The 12623-nt window shown below is 46.8% G+C and overlaps 1 pseudogene across 1 annotated transcript in view; it reads right to left on the minus strand.

The window, feature by feature from the left end:
• The window catches only part of LOC308557461 (high mobility group protein B1 pseudogene), a 183197-nt pseudogene extending 171482 nt beyond the window's left edge, over window positions 1–11715 (minus strand). Inside the window, exon 1 of the transcript in view lies at window positions 11207–11715. The product of the transcript in view is annotated as a high mobility group protein B1 pseudogene (transcript). The remainder of the gene's footprint in view (window positions 1–11206) is intronic.
• Window positions 11716–12623: the final 908 nt, after the last annotated feature.

Consider the following 12623-nt stretch of genomic DNA (forward strand, 5'->3'; position numbering starts at 1 on the left):
AGCCACCTTCAACTCAGGTGGCTCTCTGGTAACACATGGAAAGGATTCAAAAAATCCACCTCTGGATTTTGATGGCTCAGTGACACAGCAGAAAGAGGAGTGATTGGGACAAGGCACCTGGGTGGAGGTCCAGGCCCCACCCACACCCCAGTTTACTGAGGCATCCTGACACTTCACTGCTCTAAAAGTCCTAATTGCATCCTCTATCATTTAAAGGCAGGGCAAGATTTTCCCTAATTTTTTTCCTGTTTAACATCTATGACTATTAATCAATTTTCACTTTTTATTCCCCTATTATATTCATATGATTACTGATGACTTACAAAAGAGAATATGGCGCAAATTTTTAAAACTTTAGTGAAGAAATTAGAAGGAAAAGAAGAGTAAAGTTGAGCCTTATATGCTTGTTAGAAGTGAACCAAAATTTGTCTCTGAGCTTCCTAGCAGCCAGTGCAAGGAGGGAAATACAATCAAGTATAATACTAAGAGCATAGATTCAGTGAGGATAAACCAGTTTTTTAGAAAAAGGTGAGCTCTTCCTGTTTCTAAGTTCTAAGAAAAAGGTCTTCAAAAAGAAAGAACTCTGTCATGTTGTAAGTAAATCCTCAACAATATCTTTTCAGGAAACACATTAATCTTCTTATAAGGTCCCCTAGTATCAGACAGTGAATAGTGCATATTACAATTTGACCCAAATAAAAAACTGCACTCTACATCTAAATTTCTCTAGTGGCCTTTGTCAGCCAAGAAGATAATAGCAGAGTAGCTTAGAACAGGATTTCTCAACTGAAGGCCAATGACTCCTGGGGATCCCAGACAAGTTATTGAGTTTGACAAACAACTCAGCTGATTTGAGGAAATACTTCTCAATCATTTTCATGTAAATTTTTATAGAGACAGAGGAAAAGAGATATATACACCACAGAAGCCACCTGGGCCAAAGGTCATCTACTCTCTGTGCCAATCTTGTATCAACCTAATAAGACAGTGTCCCTTGGGCATACCACTGTTCCACCTGTTCCCTCCTCCTCTGCACCTCTATGCTGGCACTATCCCAGTCACTCACAGACAATGGCAGGCCCAAGCTGAGCCAGCATTGGTCTGGATGAAACTGCCTTTCTTGGCTCCCAATTGCCCCACAGAGTAAGGTTCACAATCATCCACATGCCATTCAAGGCTCTATGTGATCTGCCCAACCTTCTCCTCTGGCCTCAACAGAGAAACTTCTCCCCTTCTCCATCCCAGCAAGTCCTCAATACTCCTGTCAACCCATTGATTTGCCTTCATGCAGACATTTCAAACCTCTGTGTTAGTTCCCTTTGCCTTTCTCCCCTCCCAAGTAAGTTTCTCTTTTGACATTTCTCCCACCCTCCAAGACTTGGCTCAAAGACCACCAAAGCCAAATGTTTCTGTTTTTCCAGGAGACACAAAATCTTCCTCTCTCGCATAGCACTTGGTCAATATCACATTCATTTACACAGCTCTTGTTACTGAGCCCTGCCTGCACCAGTCCCTGGCTGAGACTCTGGGATAAAGCGCAGAGAAGCCCTCATCCCACAAGAAGAATCTGAATTCTTGGAGTTGAGGTTTGTCTCCCAGTTGACTGGGGGCTTCTTGAGGGCAAAGACCTCAGCTCACAGTCTCAGCTCTCTGGGGTCTCAGCCCTCCTCCACACCACCAGCAGAAGTTCAGCGAGTGTCTGTAGAATTACCTGCAAGAGAGAGGGGCACAGTGGGGCTGCATCAGGGGAGGGGATGACTCAAGGGGCACTTTGCTCTGATTGGTGGGGGAGGAGCCACAGGCAGCAGGCCTACCAGCTGGATGAGGCTGGGGAGGGGCAGGGATTTCTAATCCCTTTGTCACTGCAGGGCCGCCCTGCCCAGTGGCCATTGGTGTGGCCAAAGGTGATGAGCACCTGACATGCTTTGTGTTTATTGGCATTTCTTGCTGCATCTATTTATTTAACCAAAGCATTCTGATCACAATGGCCATCGAAGCTTGTTGACATACTTGAAAATTTGCATTCATGCAATTCAAGCTTCAGCCTTCCATGAGGTGAGCCCAGTTAATCCTCTGGGTGAGGCGGGGCTTATTTTTCAAAGGGATACAGTTTCAGCTTCCAGGGTGTGCTGAGTTTCTAATGGGCATTTGTGCACACACTATGCCCAGGGCCTTCTGCTGGGTTCCCAAGCATTCCCGAGTACTGAGGTGTGTGAGATTGTGTACAGGTGACACACCTTCGTGTGAGTGCTCCTATGAGCCCCTGTGCTTGTTCTGTGGGTGCCCGTATACACCTGTGTCTGCACAGCCTCCAGGTCCCAGTACCTAATGGCGCACACTCAGCGAATGCACTTGGCACGCTAACTAGGTTCCCTTTGCCCTTTGTGGTACTTAAAGCACCAGAGAAGCTGTCCTGCTCATGTGGATCACTTGAGATTAAAAAACAGAGAGACTGCGTTTACACTGAAATCCTTGTTGTGATCATTACCAGGACCCTGTAAATTCCCCCAAGAGAACCCAACTCAGCACGCTGGGAACTCGTTATTTTGATTGTTGCCCTCGCCTCATGGAAGGGCTCAGTGAACTCCTCCCAGACGAGTTATTTAGTTATTTGCCTCATTCTGAATGGCAGCTCTGGCCATGGAAGGTAGGGCCCTGTGCCCCAAGTCCATGGGGGAGTTAATATGAAATATGATGAAATGGAGTCCCCTGAAACTGTGAGAGGGTGCAGGGGCGCTAAGGGAAGGAGCCCAGGCCTGGTGGTGGTAAGCTCTGGGGTCTGGGGTGATTTTAGAAAATTACTCCCTTGCTTGGGACCTGTTTTCTCAGTTTCAAAATGAAGGGGTTGAATGTCATTTCTAAGGTCCCTTCTGTCTACCAAGCTCTAGGACTGTTCTGCTATTTTTGGCGGGAATCATAGGCTCCTAAAATTGTCAGAACAGGAAGGAACCTTGGCCTAACCTCTACACTTCCAGAAGCCAGCAACTTGCTCGGAGCAAGTCAAGGCAGAATAAACAGAATATGTTTTCTTGGGTAGATTTGAACCATCCTGGCTCCTTGATGCTATCTTGAATGCATTTGATTTCTGAGAGGTGACAAAACTCACATCCCCTCATCTTTGGTCAGAAATTGGCTTATGCTTCAGCTCCTTCCCAGATTCCATTCCCCCCCCCCCCCACCTCACCCCACCCCTGGCACGAGGCACACATTCCTATCAGAGCATCTGAAATCCTTGGGGATCTTGCTACACAAAGGGTGGTTCTCATCAGCATGGGCACTGCCTGGAAGCCTGTTGGAAAGGCAGACTGTCAGGCCCCACCCAGACCTTTTACCCAGATCTCCAGGTGATTCACTGGCACCTTATGCTTTTGAGAGTCGCTGTTCTAGGGACACTTGGTCTTTCTATGTCTATTCTAGTCACTGGTCTGCCTCCCCAACTAAACAGTGAGCTCTTCAAGGATAAGGCCCATGGTTCATCTGCATTTTCATCCCAGGGCTCGGAATGGTCCCTAGTGCAAAATTGGTGCTTATTAGATGTTGAATAACTAAATTATTGAAGTGAGTCTTTGCAGGCTTCTTGAAAGCAATGAACCTGGCACCAAATGTGAAAGAAAATACATGGTATTTGTGGGTAGGAAAAAAGTGGGTATCTGGAAAATAGCTCCCAGCCCCACCCAGAGGCAGGAGGTTAGGACTGACCTGGTTGGAAGGGGTATGACATGAAAAAACAGGAGAGGAGGGAACAAAGGGAAAGAGGAAGGGAGGAGAAGGACATGGAGAAGTTGAAAGACAGCTAGATCAGGGCCTTTGGGACATCCACCTCCTCTAATCTCATTTCCTACTGTTCCGCTAACCTTGAACACAGATGAGCATGATGGCTGGAAATAAGGCTCCGGGGCCAGAGAGACTGGGTTTAAATCCTGGTTCCACACATGCTGTGTGGTCTTGGACAAGTTACTGAACTTGCGTCAGCTTACTCATCTCCAAAATGGATCATAGAAGTACCTTCCTCTAGAGTCCCCATGAGGACTGAATGAGTAATACAACACATTGGCACAGTGCCTGGCACAAGGATAGTGCTCAATGGATGTGGAATGATCGTAAGTGAAAGAATAAACTCATTACCAGCTTGCCTGAGTCTGTCCAACCTGAGAACTTAGCACCGAGCTAGGTCTGCAGGCTCTAAACCTGGGCTTTTGCATCAACGGCTGCAGCCTTCCCTCCCATTGGCCCTCTAGGCCCACTCAAAAACTCCCCTCTCTGAGACCCTCAGATTTGCATTTCTCAGGAGGGTTTTCCTCCTGGTCTCCAGGAGTCCTCCCTTCCCAGAGGAGAAGACTATGCCATTTGCTCATATCTTTTGGTTGTAGGGCAGCTTATCTGAGGGGCAGCGCATGTCATGGCTTCACCCAGGCCATAAAGCCCAGTGGATGGCTTCTAGGTCTGCCACCCAAATACCGTCTCCTTTATGTTGGCAACTGACAAGAAGTATGGAGCATGTTTATATCACTAGATTAGAGAAAGCCTGTCAGCACCAGCCAGAGGCTTCCTAGCTGTCTCCTTGTATCCCAGCTGTGTCCAGGATTCTGCAGAAGGGCCACCCACCTACAGTCATGCAGATGGTATGCACTGTAGTCCATGTGAGTGGCAACCCCCCACCCCCCGCCACCAGTCCCAAAATCGGTCAGCACGCAACCTGAGCAGACACACTTAGAGTTCCTCTCCCGAAGCAACTCTAGTGGTGCTCCTTGTGAACAATCTAAGAGCCTTAGGGACAGCTGTGCGGCATTGGCTACAGGCAGTTCAAAGTGGTCACAGATCTGCTCATGTGAAACAGTCCCTGCTCTTTTAAATGATATTCTGGGAAAAAGAATATTGACCTCCATTCCAGCTGTTTAGGAAAAGGAGGAGCTGAGGGAAAGGACACAGCGCGAGGAGTTCTAGAATATGCACTCAGCTCATTCCTTTGTGGGGGGGCAGGGTCTTTAGAGCACAGGCAGGTCTGCCACCAGCCAGGCACAGGGGTGCATTCTCTGAGACACTTCATGTGCAGGCTGTGGGGTGGGTGCTGAGCAGTGAGCCCAGCACTGAAGGCAGCTGCTACACATCCTGTCACACTGGCCAATGCTTTGGAACCATTCGTTCCAAATAATCTGACAAGTGTGCACTGAGCAGGGCCAGAGCCTTCGCCATGAAAACGGCCTGTCTCCTCCAGCTCTCCCTGGCTAATGAGGCACTTCTCACTTTTGAATTTGTGTGCCGATTGAGACACAGTGGCTCACTTATTCTTAGTAGCATTACCGAAAAATACCAGTAATTACAAAATGGGTATAGAAAAATCACATTTAAGTAAATGAAGAGAGGAATGACTTTTATTACATTTTCCCAATGAATATGTAATTATTAGCTACAAGAGCACCCTCCTGGTTCACAAAATGACCATGCTTTCTCCTTGGGAGAAGAGGTGAGACTTGGACTCATTTGTGCAGCTCAGGTAGCCTGAGATGTTCAGAGGAAGCTCCCCTCCTCACCCCTCCCAAAGGATGCCACTCCATCCTGAGTCAGCTGGGAGGCCAGCTCTGTCACCAGGTGCCCTGGGAAGTGCACATGGGGAGGAGAGGCAGTGACAGAGAAGGGTCCCTGAGTATGGACCACTTCTGGACCTCTGCACACACCATCCACACCATCTCGGGGAGAAGCTGGCCACCTTTCCAGGCCCGCAGCCAATGCTCCCTCCTCCAAGGAGCCTCCCTGATGGTCCAAACTTGCTCTGACCCATTTTAGGAGGAAGGGGAGAGATTCCAATGTGGCAGCAACTGCTGTTGGCCTCTCCCTCCTGGGCACACACTAAAGTACCTTTCTTGGCTCTCCTTGTATCAGGTGTGGCCCAGTGACTAGCTCTGGCCAATGGAATGGGCTGGAAGTGGCGAGCCGAGCTCCCAAGCCTGGCACACAGAAATGTTCCACCCGCTGGCTAATGGGGAGGTCTCTGAGCAGGAGGGGGGCCACATGAAGCAAGGCCACCGGGACCTTAACTGATTCTGCTGAACCAAGGGCCCCACCCTGTATTAGACTGCGCCATAAGAAAGAAATACATTCGTATTGTGTCAAAGCCACGGAAATGTTGGGGTCATTTGTTAGAGCAGTGAGGCTCCCTGACTATTAAATTCAGAGATCTGAGGCCCCTGATAAGGCCAGGCCTCCCTGAGGCTACCTCTCTGAGGTTCAGCTGTAGGTGAGAGCAGCAAGTTGCCAAAATCTCCTCTTCCCAATTTCCCAACTGCAACATCTCTTTCTCCATTTTCCCAGCTTGCCAAACTGTCAGCCCACGTAAGAGGGGCTCATGTCTGTGCACCTGTCAGCCTGCAGGTTCACATCCTGCCATCTGGTCTGTGGTGACAGCCACCCAGACAGCCTCTTTCACCCCCACTCTCCCTCCCATTCTGTGTTAGAGGCCAATATAATGTCTCCAGCTTCACTTACTCCTTTGTTATTAAGGATGAATAAAGAAGCAGAAACACGTAAAGGATGGTTTGGGCAACTCTAAAAAGTTCTGACCACATTCAACCATGAGCCACCTCAAACCATTTGTGAAAAGGTCATAGCATCTTCGAGCCCCTTGTAAAAACCTAAAAAAGAAAAAAGAAGCTAAGCTCACCCATCATTGCCTATGGCCTCACATTTGGGTTGGATTCTAAAACTTCACTTGAAAAATATTTAGTTTTATGGACTTATCCTTCATAACACTTGCCATGTATGGTTAATTAATTCTAAAAAAAAAAAAAAAAGCTGATTCTAAAATTTAGATAGAAGAAAACAGAGGACCCAAAGGGGCCAAAGTAATTGAATAGGGGAAGCAACATTGAAGGATGCACACCCCTGCCTTCCAGACTTTCCGTGCAGATGGGCCTTGTGAAAGGGTGAAAGGGGAGACCCCGATCAGTGGGGCAGGACAGAGAACCTGGAGACAGGCCCTCAGGTGCACAGTCACTGAACTTTGCGAAGGACGCTGAGGCAATTCACAAATCTCATCGCTATCGTCATTTAAAATGATGCATCTACATTTTTGTTAAACGCCCGTCTCCCCACCCAGGCTGCAAGCCCAGGGAGGAGAAAGACTGTCCTTCTCGTTCACAGCTATTTCCCCAACACTTCACACCACGCCTGGCACAAGCTCAAAGCTTAACAACCATGTTTTGAAGGCAGGCAGGCTGGCGGGTGGACAGGCTTTCTTGATCCTTTGGGCATGAATGGGAGCTTTCTCCACACTCAGACTTCTGTCAACATCCATGTAGCTATTCTTTTTCCTTCACACATACAAGATGATACATAACGTTTCATTTTACAACTCTCTTTACTTCCAAAATGTGGCTTTCCCGGGTACAAAGGCTTGGCTGTGAGAGCAAGCAGGCCTTTGTGCTCCGGCGGGGAGGCTTGCACTGTCAGCGTCTGCCTTCATTTCAGTTTAGTCGGCTCAGACACCTTTGCAGCTTCTTCTGTCACCTGTCCTGATCTGGGTGGGATCTCTTCTGTCTTTTGTAAGGATACTTGTTTTTTATTTACAGCCCACCCAGATAATTCAAGATCTCATTGTAAGGTCCTTAATTTAATCACATCCATAAACACCCTTTATCCAAATAAGGTCACATTCAGAGGTTCTAGAATTAGGGTATGGGCATATCTTTTAGGGGTCATCACTCATCCCACTACACACACACACACTACCAAACTCACAACCAGGACCAACTGCTCAGAACTGTGAGCTGGGCTGCTGCACAGCTGTCATTTAACTGACAGTTGCCTTCCATAAGGCACATTTCACAAACATCATGTTATTTAATTCTCGAAGAGATCTGGGAGGTCTTATTCTCCTATTTTAAACAAGAGGAGACTGAGACCCATAGAATTTGAGTGATGTCTTAAGTCCACATGGCTTCTAGGAATTACAGCTGGGACTTAAAACCCAGGCCCATGTGGCAGGAGAGCACAGGGTGCGATGCAAGAGCCATCCAGGCAGCTGCAGAGCCTAACTCCCACAGCACAGAGATTGGTTTTAGGAAGGGGACTCACCCGCTTCACAGGCTGAATGAGACCGTCTTCTCACTACATGCAAAGAAACCTAGTGGCAGTCTCAAACGACCATTCCAGAAGGGTCCCAGAGCCTGTGCTCCCCCTCAGAAATGCGGGGCTATGGGACATGGAGTCAGCAAAGCCACATGGAGCGCTTACCGTGGGTCTCTGCCCTTAAGCAGCCTGCAGCCCAGAAGAGCCAGACACTTGCCTTTAGTACAAGGCAGAGAGTGGAAGAGGGCAGACGCGGGCAGATGAGGCCTCAGGGGCCCCGGGAGGGAGAGATGGGAGCTAGAGGAAGAGCTGGGGCTGAGGGATTGCAGAGCCTCGCTGGGCAGCTGGAGGAGAGATGACCTCATTTCTCCTGAAGGGACTGTTTGGGGGGGAAAGCTGCTGTCTTCCCATAAATTGTGCTGTAACTCCAGAGATGTCATTTTCTCTGCATGCCCAGGCCATTTTAACGCCCGGCATCTCAAGCAGCCCCAAGGGGCTGGCTCTGCAATCTAGGTCCCTCCCCTGCAGTACAGCCTCAGAGAAGCAGGATCTGTCTCCCCCAGCTGGGGCTCAACCCAATCTGAGGCTGGTCAGCACATGGTCATGGCAGCAGCCGTGCATCCCACCAAAACTCAGGGGAATGCAAAACAATGGATTAGTGCTCCTACTTCTGAGCCTTGGTTCTCTTACACTCAGAACACCAGCCAGATTTACACAGTGAAGAATTTCCACAGGTCCAGGCCAGGGACAATGTGGGTGACCCTATTACAATGAGTGGATTTTATTGACCTTCCTATCTTTATGGGATAGAGAGTTGAAAGCAGTGCTAAATATCATTAAGCATTTTTGTGGGCTGGTGAACATGGGTGGTTGCTTGCAAGGCTGCCTTACAGAAGCTAAGACTTTACTTGCAGCCCTGACTTTGCCTTCCCTGGACGTTTGCAGTCTCTCTTAGCTGGAGCATTTAGCTGGAGCAGCCTCAAGCATCTCAGCAGCTTTACAGCCACAATATCAGGTCCAGCTGCTGTCCACTACTTGTGGCTACAGAATTACTGTGACCCAGGTCTTTTCACAGCTCTTAAGTGTACTCTCTCAGATCAACCAAAATATGTTCAAGGAAACGATACAGTGCTGAGTAGCTCCAACACCGCATACAGATATCTAGGCAAGCAAAGAAGTGTCCTTCAGAAAATATGTGGAAAACACTTTTGCTCTGCCATATGGATATTGTTCCTCGGCATCTTTAAGGGGAGGGAAGTAAGTCTTCATGAGAAATAGTTAATTCTCTGGGAGGCCAGAACCCTGGATTCAGATAGGATCTCTGACAGGAAATGAATGGGGCATTTCATAAACCTGCGTTTCACTCAGAGCGCCTCCTAGAAGGTACAGAGCCAGGCTAACCAGGCCTGCGTGGTGGCCCCAATTATTGGGAACACCAGGCCTCCGTGCCCACCCCCGTCTCCTGATGTTATCTCATACAGAGTCACTGTGGTCATAGCGTGATTTTCTACAGTGTAATTTCCTCACCCTGCTGCCCAGTGCCCCAGGGGAGGCTGCCTGGCGCACAGTAGCCATAACTGATATTTTCAAGGTTGACTGTGAGGGTAAGGAAGCCCCTCTGATCAGTCCAGACTGTGCTGGCCTCTTTCTCTGAACCTTTACAGCACTTGAGACCACACCTAAAAAAGTAGCTCCTAACCAGAAGCTGGAAGGGCTAGAAGGAGCCATGGGGATCACCCTTCCATTGCCCATTCTCTCCTCAATATTCCCAAGAACTGTCCGGACTCTGAGCACCTGCAGAGCTGGGTACATCCCCTTCTATTTCCACTCAGGGCTCAGCATTCTACCTCTGGCAGCCACACAGCAATTCTAACCCTTCTTCCATCTGACAGGTCCCCCAGGGCCTTGGCCATACAGCTCCTTTTCTTTCTGTAAGTCCCATCCCAAAACGCTGTTGAGTCTGCCAGCTTCTCCACACTGTCGTCAATATTGCTGTTACCTGTCTTTTTATCTATAGTCATCCTAGTGGGTGCGACGTGGTGTCTCACTGTGATTTTGGTTTGTATTTCTTGGATGGTCAGTGGTGTCCAGCCAGCACCATGCACCATTTCTTGTGCTCATAGGCCATGTGTATATCTTTTTTGGAGAAATGTCTATTCAAGTTTTTTGTCCATTTAAAAAATTGGGTTGTTTCTTTATTACTGAGTTGTAAGAGTTCTTTATATGTTCTAGGTATAAGTCCCTTATCAGATACTCTATTTGCAAAAACATTCTCCCGTTCTGTGGGTTGTCTTTTCACTTTCTTAATGGTACCTCTGAAGCACAGTTTAATTTTGTTGATGTCCAGTATTTTTCTTTTGTTGCTTGTGCTCCTGTTGTCATATCTAAAAAATCATTGCTTAACTCAAGGTCATGAATAATTACACCTATAGTTTCTTCTAAGAGATCAATAGCTTTAGCTCTCATGTCTTTGATGCATTTTGAGTTCTTTTTTGTGTGGCATGAGGTGAGGGTACAGCTTTGTTCTTGTGTATATGGCTGCTCAGTCGTCCCATTTATGAAAGGCTTGTTTTTCTCCATTGGCACCTTTGTTGAAAAGTAATTAATAGTAAATGTTGTGTCTATTTCTGGACTCTCAGTTCTATGCCTTTGATCTATACAACTCACTCTATGTATATGTATGTAAGTTTATCCACTTTCCTCTAAGATTCATTTTAGCTGTGTCCCACATACTTAATATGTTAAGTATTAATTATTATTCAATTATTCAATTTTAAATATTTTTATAATTTTAATATTATTCTTCCTTGATCCATGGATTATTTATAATAACCAAGTAAAATTGGTGTATTGATTATATATTAATTTGTAGTTTTATTATATTGTAGTCAGAGAATGAAGACTATAGATATTAAATCTTAGAGGGTTTTTTTGAGATTTTATGACCTAAACAGAGTTTAATTTTTGCCAAAGCTTCATCAATGTTTCATATATACTTTAAAAGAATATATATACATATATATATTTTTTTACATTCCAATTTTTTTCTTTTAAAGGAGTGAATTGTATACAGAGAGGTTAAATGCTTTATATACAAGACAAAACTGCACTAGAACAACAAACATTCATCATCATCATCACCATCTTCCTCCTTGTTCTTGCTGTTTTCAGCCTCGACAACTCCTTTCGCTGCACCAGGCTCTCCTTTTAGCATGGTATGCAGCAGTCTCCTCTCCGTATTTCTCCTTCAGCTTAGCAGCCTTCCTTTCATCAGGCTGCTTGTCACCTGCAGCAGTGGGATTCCACATCTCTCCCAGCTTCCTGGCAGCATCACCAATGGACAGGCCGGCATGCTCTCCTTGGATTTGGGGGTGATACAAAAAAACAAGAAAAAGGCCGAAGGAGGCCTCTTGGGTGCACTGCGATCCCTGAGCTTCTTTATGTTTCTCCTTTAGGAAGGACATAAGTTTTCATTTCTTTCATCACAGGCCTTGTCCGCCTTTGCCATGTCTTCAAAATTTCCTTTCTCTTTAGCAGACATTGTCATCCAGCTCTCTGAGCACTTAGAAAACTCTGCCACGCTGACTGAAGCACCTGGTGCTTCACCTTTGCTCCTCCAGGCAAGATTGCACAGAAAGCACGTGATGACATTTGCCTCTCCTTTCGCACCTTAGGATCTCCTTTACCGTGTTCAGTTGTTTTCCCCAGTGCCCATCCACCTCGCGCTCACCCCAGTGCTGTCCCCGCGCTCAGCCCTCTCTGCTCTGCAACAAGAGGGCGTACTCCGAATGGAGGCTCTGCATGTCGGGGGTATGGTTCATATATATTCTATTTGATCAGGCTTATTAACTGTAATATCCAAATCTTCTGTATTCCCAGTAATTATTTTTGTTGCTGTTGCTAATCCTCACCTGAAGATTTTTTCCCACTGATTTTTAGAGAGAGTGGAAGGAAGGGAGGGAGGGGGGGAGAGAGAGAGAGAGAGAGAAACATCGATGTGAGAGAGACATATCGATTGGTTCCCTCACACACACACCCCGATCGGGGCTGCGGATCAAACCTGCAACCGAGATACGTGCCCTTGAGCAGGAATCGAACCCACAACCTTTTAGTGCTAGGGTCCAAGCTCTAACCACTGCACCACATTGGCCAGGGCTATTCCTAGTAATATTAATAACTAAAACACGCACATTATTTAAAAATCAAAATAGCATAAAAATGCATTTCATTCCCGCTCATGTCCCTTCTACACACCCCATGGGCCATCCCTGTGGCCAGTAATAGCTATTAGCTTTGCGTATTCTTTCCTGTCCATGCAAGTACTCAAGGTAAGGATAGAAATTCTTATTCTCTCTCTCCTACGTAAAAGGTAGCTAATTATATTGATTTTTTTCTGGCTTCATTTGAGTTGACCTTTGCATGGGTGCAGCAGTTTATCTAACCAGTCCTCTAAAGAATCACATGGGTTATTTCCAGGTTTTTGGTACTAATAATACTGCCACAAATACCCTTGCCCACGTGTCCTTTTGTACATGTGCAGGCTTGTTAAGTTAGTTTTA

The sequence above is a fragment of the Miniopterus schreibersii genome (assembly GCF_964146895.1).
Source record: "Miniopterus schreibersii genome assembly, chromosome: 5".
In the NCBI taxonomy this organism is placed as follows: domain Eukaryota; kingdom Metazoa; phylum Chordata; class Mammalia; order Chiroptera; family Miniopteridae; genus Miniopterus; species Miniopterus schreibersii.